Source organism: Ursus arctos, unplaced genomic scaffold (genome assembly GCF_023065955.2).
Source record: "Ursus arctos isolate Adak ecotype North America unplaced genomic scaffold, UrsArc2.0 scaffold_1, whole genome shotgun sequence".
In the NCBI taxonomy this organism is placed as follows: domain Eukaryota; kingdom Metazoa; phylum Chordata; class Mammalia; order Carnivora; family Ursidae; genus Ursus; species Ursus arctos.
In genome coordinates this window covers 84,043,120-84,056,625 of record NW_026622763.1, presented here as the reverse complement: position 1 = coordinate 84,056,625, position 13,506 = coordinate 84,043,120, and the positions used below count along the sequence as shown (strand labels likewise).

General features: G+C 39.2%; 1 long non-coding RNA gene across 1 annotated transcript in view; it reads right to left on the bottom strand.

The window, feature by feature from the left end:
* LOC113250508 (uncharacterized) overlaps window positions 1-13,506 on the bottom strand; it is a 127,387-nt gene that overhangs the window by 55,848 nt on the left and 58,033 nt on the right. The window contains exon 7 of the long non-coding RNA XR_008956464.1: window positions 12,934-13,029. This is a non-coding gene — a long non-coding RNA (uncharacterized LOC113250508). The remainder of the gene's footprint in view (window positions 1-12,933; window positions 13,030-13,506) is intronic.

Here is a 13,506-nt window from a genome sequence, read left to right as displayed (position 1 = left end):
TTCTGAAGACTGGCAACCGTATACCTAAATCACAGCACAAAACCAGCCCTCAGGTTCATGAGGGAAAAAATTGATCCCTTTGTTTGCTTTTTCATTCTCACTCAAAAAAAAAAAAATTATTAGTGGAGAACATTCTATACATCGTTATTTATGCAGGCACAGGGATAGGCCTAAGGAGATCTCTGATCATACAGATATTGATATTGAGAAGGACAAACAGTATTGTTTTCTTTCATGCAGATATCCACTACGGAGTCTCTGTGTTCTGAGCAATCTCTTTATTAGAGGGTTGATGTGGCTATTAGCTGAGGGAGGAAAAGAAACAGGATGAAAAACCCCAGAAACCAAAGGACATGACTATGAAGCGGCTTAAGAAAGCCAGCCTCTAAACGGCCTCCAATGATTATTGCCTCCTGGTAATCACACCTTCATGAAGTCCCCTCCCACACCAAATTGGCTGACACGAATAACAAATAGTACATTGAGAATAAACATGTGTGACTCTCAAGGCTAGGTCATAAAAAACATTGCAGCGTAAGTTTGTTCTCTTGAATCACTCTCTCTAAAGGAAGTCAGCTGCCATTTTGTGAAGACCTTCAAACGGCCATACAGAGAGACACACCTGGCAAGAAATTGATTTCTCCTGTCAAGATCCAGCCTCTACAAGCCAGCCAGGTGAGTGGAGCACGTTGGAAATGGATCCTCCACCTCCGGCCAAGTCTACAGGTGACGGCAGCTCTGGCCGACATCTTGACAACCCCATGAGAGTCTCCGAGCCAGGATCATGCATTTAAGCTGGTCCTGAGTTCCTGACCCATAGACACTGTGTGAAATAGTAAATGTTTATTGTTGTTTTAGGTAGTTAAGTTTTGAGGTAATTTGTTATGCAGTAATAGATAATAAATACAGGGTTGGAAAGAGGAAATGAGAGCAACTCTCTTTCTTCCTTTCTCCAAAACTGTAATAAATACTTCTGTTTATTTTTTTGATTTAAAGAATTAAAACAGTCCCCCCGCCCCGGGACGGGAGTGGGGGACAGCTAAAACACCATCCTCGGGAAAAAAACCTAGTATAGTAAAAAGAAAAATGTTTTACCATAAGTGAGTGTATTCATTCGCTTATTCAACAAATATTTATTGAACATACTATATGTCAGATACCATGCTAAGTTAGATATCTACAACAGTAAACAAGAGAGACATGAATGCTGCCTCATGGAATTTACATTGTAATAACCAAGAGGTACAACAATCAAGTAAATAAATAATTCAAATTCTTATAAATGCCATGAGTCCAGTAAATGATGTATTTCAATATGTTATAGGGATAGTATGATAGGTCAGACCTCTTCTAGGAGATGCCATCTAAGCTAAGACTTGAAGGATAGAAAGAAAACCATCATTGACAGAAAGGTGGGAAGGGCAACCCAGAGAGAGAAAACAGTGTATCTAAAAGTCCTGAAGTACCAAGATACAATGAATGGACTGAAGATAGCCAGAATTAAGAGAATCCAATGTGTGAAGAGGGGAGTAGCATGAGATGAGAGTTCATTCAGGTGTTTTCAAATTTCTAGGAAAAACACATCATTGTGAAGAGACCATAAAAATAATTTCACTTACATACAAGGCCTGCTTCAGATAATCCTTCTCCTTCACACTTAAAGAAATATTTACAATCTGATAGAAGAAAGGAGTTCAGGGGAGCCTGGGTGGCTCAGTTGGTTAAGCATCTGCCTTTGGCTTAGGTCATGATCCCAGAGTCCTGGGATCAAGCCCCGTGTTGGGGGGGAGGGGTGTCCCTGCTTAGCGGGGAGTCTGCTTTTCCCTCTCCTGCTCTCCCTACTTGTGCTCTATCAGATAGATAGATAGATAGATAGATAGATAGATAGATAGATAGATAATAGATAGATAGATAAAATATTTAGAAAGAAAGAAAGAAAGAAAAAGAAAGAAGGAAGGAAGGAAGGAAGGAAGGAAGGAAGGAAGGAAGGAAGGAAGGAGTTCAAGCCAAACATTAAACTTGAGCACTCAGAACCTGCTGGTTCCTCACTTCCCTGAGCTCCAACCAAATGTCTTTCTCTTTTTGCCAAGATATCTTGGATTTCAGGTGCCTGGGTGGCTCAGTCAGTTAAGTGCCTGCCTTCAGCTCCGGTCGTGATCCCAGAGTCCTGGGATGGAGCCCATGTCTGGCTCCCTGCTCAGAGGGGAGTCTGCTTCTCCCTCCACTCCTCCCCCCAACTCCTGCGCACGCTCTATCTCTCTAAAATAAAATAAACTCTTTTTAAAAAGATATCTTGGATTTCTAGACGTGTAATATCAATGCGCAGCACCGTAGGTTTTCTTTATAGAAACATGATGGCAGAGTCTAGTCTTCAAGCTGGGAAAACATACAAGAATATGAATACATCTCAAAAAGCTACATTGTAGGGAACACCTAAAGCATATTGGATCTAAATTATTACAGACAATAAAGTTTAGTTGGAAAGTTTCTGGCACTGCTCAGGGGATTGTGTGACTGCTTTGGAGTTTTAAAGACCAACTGTCCTCAGTGTTCAGACTTAAAATTCTGTCTCTGTGTACGACCTTTCAGACTCTGTTTGCCGAAGAAAGAAACTGCAATGTAAAGTCTCAAAATCACATTGTAACATTGCTGGCTGGCTAGGTGTTGAGGGACCTTATGCTATTTATTTAGTCATGTCGTCATGCCCTTTCCAATCCCAAATTCATCCTTCCCTCCAGAAGATTATTGAGATGGAACTTGTGAAATATACAGCCTATTTCAACAAACAGCAATCGACTACTTCCTTTACAGTTTCCAGGAAGGGAAAGAACTCACCTTGCCAGCCAGCACACAGGCCGTGCTACGGCAAAGCTGCAACCAAAGCTACAGAATCCTAACTGCCAAAAGGCACCAAGGGGGTTGTCATATACACAGTGTGGATGTGTCAGAAGATGAATTTTATGAGGAGTTTAGTCTACGCATTGGAAAGAGAATGGCAGGAACGGTCCCGTGGGGCCCACCTCCAGGGCAGACAATGTTTTCACTCTGCAAAGAATCCCGCTTGATGAGAATCGATACATGATGTTGGTCTTGACTACAAATAGTTCATTACAAGCTGAGAAAAGGGCCGCTGTCATCTCACTTGCTGTAATGGTCCCAACTCTCTCCATGGCAGAAAAGCCCACAGTTACTTGATATAAAAGAATGTATCGGGCAATTCAAAAGCTAGAAATCTCACGTTGAGATTTATAATTACAGGGGAACAGGTGTCTTGCATTTTTTAAGTCTCAGTGCTGGTTTACAGCAGGACAAGCGTGGCCTTGGTTCTGTCCCCTCCTCTAGAACTCCTCCAAACGCATGGACTAAAGCTGCTGGTCCCTAGAGAATGTCTGACGTGCCACAGTGTGGCTTTCTGGAGACATGGATACTCTCCTGCGCCTGAATTAGAAAACCTTGACCAGGACTAGAAGAGGCAAATGCACCGTCAGCCATGGGCTATTCCTGTCCCTGCAGTTGCTGCCCATCCTCAAAGCCGGAGACAGCTATGCTCACACTATCTGAGGCTCCTAAAAGAAGCTGAAAACAGCGCCCCTATGATGCTTGATTCCATTCAATGTCATGCCTTCTACTTCGGAGGGCAGCATTACATCTTTTCCTTCTTGAATTTTTTATTTAAGTATGACATACATTTGGAAGGGTGCGAAAAATCATAAGTGTACAGCTTGATGAAATATCACAAAGTGAATATATTTGTGCAAACACGGGCCTCTTCCCTCTCCATACCTAGCCCACCCTCCTCTCAGGGTAGTGCCATCAGTCAGATTCCCTGGATTTTGAATTTTATATGAATGGAATCATTGAGTACCTATTGTCTTTTGATCTGAGTTCTTTAACTCAATACTACATGATATTGATCCAACTTATTATATGTCCTTGTACTTTGTCCATGCTTATTGCTGTGTAATATATTATCATATGAACATACCATACTTCACTTGTCCTTTCCACTGTTGGTGGACATTTGAGTTGTTTCCAGTTTCGCGCTATTACGAATAATGTTACTAAGGTGTTTATGTACATCTTTTTTTTTTTTTTTTTTTTTTTTTTTTTTTTTTTTTTTTTTTTTTTTTTTTTTTTTTTTTAAAGATTTTATTTATTTATGTGACAGAGAGACAGCCAGAGAGAGAGGGAACACAGCAGGGGGAGTGGGAGAGGAAGAAGCAGGCTCACAGCGGAGGAGCCCGATGTGGGACTCGATCCCGGTACGCCGGGATCACGCCCTGAGCCGAAGGCAGACGCTTTAACGACTGCGCTACCCAGGCGCCCCTAAGGTGTTTATGTACATCTTTATGCATATACACAGACACTTTTGTATGCCTAGGAGTGGAATTACTAGCTTTTAAGGTATGCACACATTTAGAAATTGTTCCTTATGCTTTTGCCCTAGAAGATACTTTGTACTTTCTTTCCCAGAAAAATAACAACTTCCAGAGCTTCCTCCGCCAGTTTCTTCTTGGAGCTCTACTCTCTATCACAGAATGATAGTGGGCTACGGGACAATCATTGCCCTTGGCCCTTCTCAGGAAGTGACCAAGAGGCATTCCTGAACAGAAGTCTGACCCATCCACGAGTGTTCTCTTGTGGCCACAGCCTCTTTTCTTGGATCAATACCCTATGCCCTTCTGTGCCACCGTCTGGGATTTTCTGTCCCCTTCATACTTCCCTCTTGCCAGAATCACATACTACACTATCGGAATTACACAATGAGGCAAGCTCTGAGAAATTTTAATCACTATAAATGTCCTTCCTTTGAGAAACCCTACACCCCTACCCCTCCAAGGGAAGCAGCATGCTAACTATGTAAAGAATCACACTGATGTCACTTCCACATGGCTCACCTTCTCTCTCAGAAGACAGGATTGCAAAGCACGGGCTCTGGCCTGCCCTGGAAGTGGCATGACCTCTACTAGGGTAATTATAAGAGCAGAAGGAGGAAAGTAATACCTGTCTCCTACTTACACAAGGATGGGATTTATTGAGTGTTAAAGAAATAACACTGTTTAAAATCTTAGTGATGAAAGGAGTATAAATATTTTAAAAATTATCTTTATTATCCATTTCGAGCCCCTTAGCAAGCTTGCACTTAAACACCTATCTATTCTTAAGAGGAAACAGTTTACAACATTTCAGAGCGCTTTTGGAGTATCTCATAATCTCCAGTTGGTAAGTTATTTATTTGTGACTGAAAATCTTTTCACTCATCCCTATTAGTCTCATATTAAGAATACCTGATGACTATATTCTTACTATGACACTTTACAAAAAGCAATTCAAATTGCTTTTAAGCCGCTGCTTTTCCTTCGAGTAAATAACACCAAAGTCTTCATCTTTTCGGCGGGTTCTAGCAGTCTATTCCCTACTCACGGCCATACTCCAAACTCAAATTTTGGAGTTCCAAACTGTCTTGGGTCATTTAATTATAATTGGCCAACATCAAAACACATAACATCTTTCATTTGTTTATTCATCCATTCAATAACTAGATCACTGTCTTAAGCCTACTATGCATAAGCTTGTGATTCAGTATAGAACAAGACAGATGAGTCCTTCCTCTCATGGAGCTCACTTCCTAAACGTATTGGAAAAAAAAGTAAAAATATACAACTTATAAAGGCAAAATGAGGAAAATAAAACCAAATGCCGACCTAAAGAATGACCGGGACAAGGGCTACTTAAGACTGCATGATTGGGGAAGGTCTTTCTGAAGAGGTTACACTTGGATTGAAATCTAAATGATCTTAGGAGTTTCCATGGTAAGGTTTGTGAAAAAGGTTTCCATGCAAAGGATACAGCAATGACAGGCCCTGCGTACGGTAAGTCACTGAGACCACAGCATGATCTGCAGAGGGAAAGGAGCTATGTGGGGAGACTGGGTAGGCAGGTGGGAACCAGCCCAAATCCAGGCTTGTTGGCTGCCAAAAGGAGTTCATCTTGCAAGTCTCACAGGCAATGATTCCACTGGTGAACGATCATATATGTAAGTTGTTCTCTGGATAATAAATCCAAGAGTATGATTCCATCACTATTATATGCACCCTTCCATTTTGTGGTTCCTGGCATTCCCACAGTCTCTCTAGCCTCCTTTTCTATTTTAAAGCCCCTCTTCTTCTGAAACATAACCTTCAACTGAATCCTTTTTTACAAGCCAAGATTTAATGCCATCATACCTGAAGAGCTGAGACGTAATACACTTAGTTTTTCACACGTAATTATCCTACCCTTGGCCAATAGGAAGCAATAGTTAAGAGCTTAAGCTTTAGATTGCATCAAAACCAGGTTCTATTTCTGTTTTTTGGACATTTTTACTATGTGTAACTAGCATATTACTTCTACCTTCCTGAGTTTTTTTATCCGTAAAATGGAAATTACTTTTTTAAAAGATTTTATTTATTTTTTGAGAGAGAGAGTGAGGGATAGAGAGCAGGGGGTGGGGGGCAAAGGGAGAGGGAGGAACAGACGCCCGCCCCCCCCCCCCCCCCCCCCCCGCCAAGCAGGGAGCCAGACCATGGGTTGGAACCTAGGATCCCGAGATCGTGACCTGAGCCAAAGGCAGACACTTAACAACTGAGCCAGCCAGGTACCCCTGTAAAACGGAAATTGTATACCTACCTCAGAGTTGTTGTAAGGATTGATGGAGATAATACACATTAACCTTCAAGAGATGGCCATTAATAATAATGCTTTTCGAAAAGCAAAAAACATAGAACTTTGTAGTAAAAAGAGAAGTTAGATCTTACTCCATTTACTTCTTTCATTTTGTGTTTAAGCCTCTCTGAAGCTATTAATTGTCAATAGTCACACAGTTAGTCAAAAGTTCACCAAATTTCCCTAGTCAATAGTTTAATAGAAGAATCATTCAACCATTCACTACTTGCTTTAGCTTTGAGATTGGACTTTATGAACTACATAATCATTATTTGAATAAATCATGAAGACATTATGATACTTGATGTGGTAAATTGTGATTGGAATAGTGTGTGGTTTAATAAATGCTATTGGGGGGCACCTTGGTGGCTCAGTCAGTTAACCATCTGCCTTTGGCTCAGGTCATGATTCCGGGGTCCTGGGATAGACCCCCACATGGGGCTCCCTGCTCAGCGGGAAGCCTGCTTCTCCCTCTCCCCACTGCTCATGCTCCCTCTCGCTATCTCTCTCTCTCTCTCTCTCTCTGACAAATAAATAAATAAAATCTTTAAAAAAATAAAATAAATAAATGCTCTTTTTTAGGACTTCAGAGATTCAGATCCATGAATTCTACCTTTTATTCTATTCATTAAATGGAAAAAGTCAATAAAAAGACATGGTTTTTATATAGAGCACATAAACCGAATGTGGATTGTAATTTATAGACAAAGCTCTGACAAGAAAATAAATTGTAGATTATAGAAGAGCTTTGGTAAGCAAATTATTGGGCATAGTGGATATGTGAACTAAGGGCCAAAATCTAGACAAGTAGCTGTTCTGGCATGGAATATATGAAACCTACTTATTTCAAGGGTCTGTCATTGGCAAGTTTTCACATAGTTACCACACAGACATGAACTGAACTCTGTAAGTGTGAAAAAAATCCTGAACCTTAAGTGTAAGTTTAATAAGTAGGCTTTTACATGAACTCTGCATGTTGTACTCCTATTTAACCTTTACCATTGGCTTTTAAAATTATTTTATTATTTGCTTATTTATTATGTAAGTAAACTGCAATCACAGAAGAAAAATAGGAAACATAAATAAGCAGAAGGAAATTCATTTATAATCTTACCATTCAAAAGTGACTATTATTGACATCTTGCCATCTACACACACACATTCTTCACATATCCAAGTTAATTCTTATTTTATCTAGAGAGATATATCAGATGAAATTGATACAAACTTTTAAATGTAATATTATACTGAAAAGTGACTATCACAAATGAAAGAAGCATTTCATATGAAGAACTTCAAATTTTCACAATTATTGTTTACTACACTTAATTAACCAATAACTCCTTTTCTTCAGGAATATATAAGGGATTTATGACAACAAATTCCATTCTAATTCAGCAAGACTTTACTAAATACCTGAATAGTCCCAATATTTGGGGAAATACAAAACAAGTGCCTATGTTTTTTATAAATTATATCTGCAAGGAACACACACAATAAATTCAGTTACTTGAGCAAAATGGTTAGTAGGAGGTGAGAAACCAGGCTAAATGCCCCCATTCAAAAGACACAGGGTATTAGACTGGATAAAATAGCAAGACCCATTAATAGGCTATCTACAAGAGACTCATTTTAGACCCAAAGACACCTCCAGATTGAAAGTAAGGGGGTGGAAAACCATTTATCATGCTAATGGACATCAAAAGAAAGCTGGAGTGGCAATTCTTATATCAGACAAATTAGATTTTAAAACAAAGTCTGTAATAAGAGATGAGGAAGGACACTGTATCATAATTAAAGGTTCTATCCAACAAGAAGATCTAACAATTGTAAATATTTATGCCCTTAACATGGGAGCAGCCAATTATATAAGCCAATTAATAACAAAATCAAACACATAGATAATAATACGATAATAGTAGGGGACTTTAACACCCCACTCACTGCAATGGAGAAATCATCTAAGCAGAAGATCAACAAGGAAACAAGGGCTATAAATGACACACTGGACCAGATGGACTTCACAGATATGCTCAGAGCATTCCATCCTAAAGCAGCAGAATACACATTCTTTTTGAGTGCACATGGAACATTTTCCAGAACAGAACACATACTGGGTCACAAATCAGGTCTCAACCAGTACAAAAGATTGGGATCATTTCCTCCATATTTTCAGACCACAATGCTTTGAAACTGGAACTCAATCACAAGAGGAAACTTGGAAAGAACTCAAATACATGGAGGCTAAAGAGGATCCTACTAAAGAATGAATGGGTCAACCAGGAAATTAAAGAAGAATTTTAAAAATTCATGGAAACAAAAATGAAAACACAAATGTTCAAAACTTTTGGGCTGCAGTAAAGGCGGGCCTAAGAGGGAAGTATATAGCAATACAAGCCTTGCTCAAGAAACCAGAAAAGGTCTCAAATATACAACCTAACTTACACCTAAAGGAGCTGGAGAAAGAACAGCAAATAAAGCCTAAACCCAGCAGGAGAAGAGAAATAATAAAGATTAGAGCAGAAATCAATGACATAGAAACCAAAAGAACAGCAGAACAGATCAACAAAACTAGGAGCTCATTCTTTGAAAGAATTAATAAAATTGATAAACCCCTGGCAAGATTTATCAAAAAGAAAAGAGAAAGGACCCAAATAAATAAAATCATGAATGAAAGAGGAGAGACACAACCAATACCAAAGAAATACAACTATAAGAACATATTATGAGCAACTTTATGCCAACAAATTAGGCAGTCTGGAAGAAATGGTTGCATTCCTAGAGATGTATAAGCTACCAAAACAAAACAGGAAGAAATAGAAAACCTGAACAGTTCCATAACCAGCAAGGAAATTGGAGCAGTAATCAAAAATCTCCCAACAAACAAAAGTCCAGGACCAGATGGTTTCCCAGAGGAATTCTACCAAATACTTAAAGTAGAATGAATACCTATTCTTCTGAAGCTGTGTCCAAAAATAGAAATGGAAGGAAAATTTCTCAACTTTTTCTATGAGGCCACCATTACCTTGTCCTAAAACCAGACAAAGACCCCACCTAAAAGGAGACTTACAGACCAATATCCCTGATGAACATGGATGTAAAAATTCTCACCAGGATACTAGCCAATAGGATCCAACAGTACATTAAAAGGATTATTCACCATGACCAAGTGAGATTTATTCTTGGGCTGCAAGGGTGGTTCAGCATCTGCAAATCAATCAATGTGATACACTACATTAATAAAAGAAAGGACAAGAACTATATGATCCTCTCAATAGATGCAGAAAAAGCACTCGACAAAGTACAGCATCCATTCTTGATTAAAACTCTTCACAGTGTAGGGATAGAGGAAATATACCTCAAAATCATAAAAACCATACACAAAAAGCCCACAGCACATATCATTCTCAGTGGGGGAAAAAACTGAGAGCTTTCCCATAAAGTAAGGAACATGGCAGGGATGTCTACTATCACCACTGTTGTTCAACATAGTACTAGAAGTCCTAACCTCAGCAATCAGACATCAAAAAGAAATAAAAGGCATCTAAATTAGCAAAGAAGAAGTCAAACTCTCTCTTCACAGATGACATGATACTCTATGTGGAAAACCCAAAAGACTCCACCCCCAAATTGCTAGAACTCATACAGGAATTCAGCAAAGTGGCAGGATATAAAATCAATACACAGAAATCAGTTGCATTTCTATACACTAACAATGAGACAGAAGAAAGAGAAATTAAGGAGTCAATGCCATTTACAATTGCATCCAAAATCGTAAGATAGCTAGGAATAAACCTAACCAAAAAGGCAAAGGATCTGTGCTCAGAAAACTATAGAACATTCATGAAAGAAATTGAGGAAGACACAAAGAAATGAAAAAACCTTCCATGCTCATGGATTGGAACAACAAATATTGTTAAAATGTCTATGCTACCTAGAGCAATCTATACATTCATGCAATTCCTATCAAAATACCATCAATTTTCTTCACAGAGCTAGAACAAATAATCCTAAAATGTGATGGAAACAGACAAGACCTTAAATAGCCAAAGTAATGTTGAAAAAGAAAACCAAAGCTGATGGCATCACAACTCCGGACTTCAAGCTCTATTACAAAGCTGTAATCATCAAGACGGTATGGTACGGGCACAAAAACAGAGACATAGATCAATGGAACAGAATGGAGAATCAAGAAATTGACCCTCAACTCTATGGTCAACTAATTTTCAACAAAGTAGGAAAGAATATCCAATGGAAAAAAGTCTCTTCAATGAACGGTGTTGGGAAAATTGGACAGCCACATGCAGAAGAATGAAATTAGACCATTTTCTTATACCATACACAAAAATAAACTCAAAATGGATAAAGACCTAAATGTGAGACAGGAATCCATCATAATCCTCGAGGGGAACACGAGCAGCAACCTCCGTGACTTCGGCAGCAGCCAACTTCTTGATAGCCACATCTCCAAAGGCAAGGGTGACAAAGGCCAAAATAAAAATGAGCTATTGGGACTTCATCAAGATAAAAAGCTTTTACACAGCAAAGGAAACAGTCGACAAAACCTAAAGACAACCAAGAGAATGCAAGGAGATATTTGCAAATGTCATATCAGATAAAGGGCTAGTATCCAAAATCTATAAAGAACCTATCAAACTCAACACCCAAAGAACAAATAACCCAATCAAGAAATGGGCAAAAGACATGAACATACATTTGACATACAAATGGCCAACAGACACATGAAAAAATGCTCAACATCACTCGGCATCAGGGAAATACAAATCACCTCACACCAGTCAGAATGGCTAAAATTAACAAGTCAGGAAATGACAGATGTTGGTGAGGATACAGAGAAAGGAGATTTCTCTTAAACCATTGGTGGGAATGCATATTGGTGCGGCCACGCTGGAAAACAGTATGGAGGTTCCCCAAAAAGTTGAAAATAGAGCTACCCTATGACCCAGCAATTGCACTACTGGGTATTTACCCCAAAGATACAAATGTAGCAATTCAAAGGGGCACCTGCACCCCAACGTTTATAGCAGCAATGTCCACAATAGCCAAACTATGGAAAGAACCCAGATGTCCGTTAACATATGAATGGATAAAGAAGATGTGGCACTCCTCCTCTCTTTAAAAGAAAAAAAATAATAACAACCTAATTTGATTGTATTTCTGATCTGTATGCGGGGCTCTACACAAGGTAGATGTAGTGTATGCTGAACGCTTGGCATTCAATGAGTAGACTCTTGGGAACTCTACTACACATTTGCATTAATAGATTTTTTTCAAGAATCGTAAGTAATATATTTTTTCACCCATCCCACATCTAAATAAAGTAATCCCTCTTTAATTAAAACATCTTGCTTTAAACATAGCAACACATACAACAAGCTCTGTTGTATATACTGCATTATCAACAAAACAGGAGTGTGGAGTCAATCTATATGCTCTGTCCAAGGCTTATGGAAAGATCTGACTCTGAGTTCAGCTATGATACATCCTATACCTGGAAAGTAGGAGTTCCAAGTCAGCTCATAGCCCTGGTATTAAAAAAGAAATCCAAATATTCTATTAAAAGTTATCTGCTTGCCAATTGACACACTTATGTTTTATTTAAATCATCTTGCTTTTCCTTGTGGTTTCAGATAAAACTCATTTTATTTAAATAATTACATGCCATTGCCCAAAATGATCTATTCATCATAAACCCTGAGCAGCTAATATATGTCAGCCACAACCCTAGGGGTTGTCACGATTCAAGAAATCAGGCATGCCTGGATGGCTCAATCAGTTAAGCATCTGCCTTCGGCTCAGGTCATGATCCCAGGGTCCTGGGTTTGAGCCGCACATCAGGCTCCCTGCCCCACAGGGAGTCTGCTTCTCCCTCTCCCTCTGCCTGCCACTCCCCCTGCTTGTATCCTCTCTCTGTCAAATAAACAAATAAACGCTTTTTAAAATCAACAAATAAAAGATAAAGAATTCCAGCCCAAAAAGGAGTTTGCATTTTATTCACCTCTCTCTCTCTAAAACATCAAGAAAGTCCAAGAACTTAGTCCACTACAACTCTTATTATAATTTCCTGTCATCTCTTACTCTGTAGTACTTCAAAATGCCCAAGTCCCCCATCTCTCTGTTTACCCCTGGAGACCTCCACCCTGTCCTGCCATCTTGGTTCTCCACTAGCACCAGTGTCCCCCACAGTGGGCTCCCCAAAGCTCTCACCTTCCTTCCTTCTAACCCCTGAGCAGCGTGGGTTCTTTAATTGCACTCCTCACAGAAACTGCTCCGAAGATTTTCTCTTTCATCAGAGGACAAATGCTGTGGGGGGAAGATGTGAATCTGCATATATTACTATTTTTCGCATCACAATTATAAGCATTCAAAACTCATCTCCTTTGATAAATAATGAGAAGCTCTTAGCATGATCCAATTCTCCAGGGCTATACTTGGTTGCCAAAGAAAGATGTAGATGTATGTGTATACACGCTCATGTGCATGCCAATGAGTCTGTGTATCTTGTAGGGTGTGTGTGTGTGTGTGTGTGTGTGTGTGTGTGTGTGTGTCTATGTAAAGTACTGGTTGTTCTCATTCCTCAGACCTAGCATTTCCAGATAGAAAACAAGTATTTATTTATAATTTAATTTGATCTTAATTCCAATAAAGTTAACATAAAACAAGTATTTTACCTTGGCAAAAGAACCTACAGACCACACTACCTTACAAGAAACAGATTAACGTGTCGTAAATCTTAACCATGTGGTTAAAAATAAAATACAAAGAAATTAGAAGGTAGAA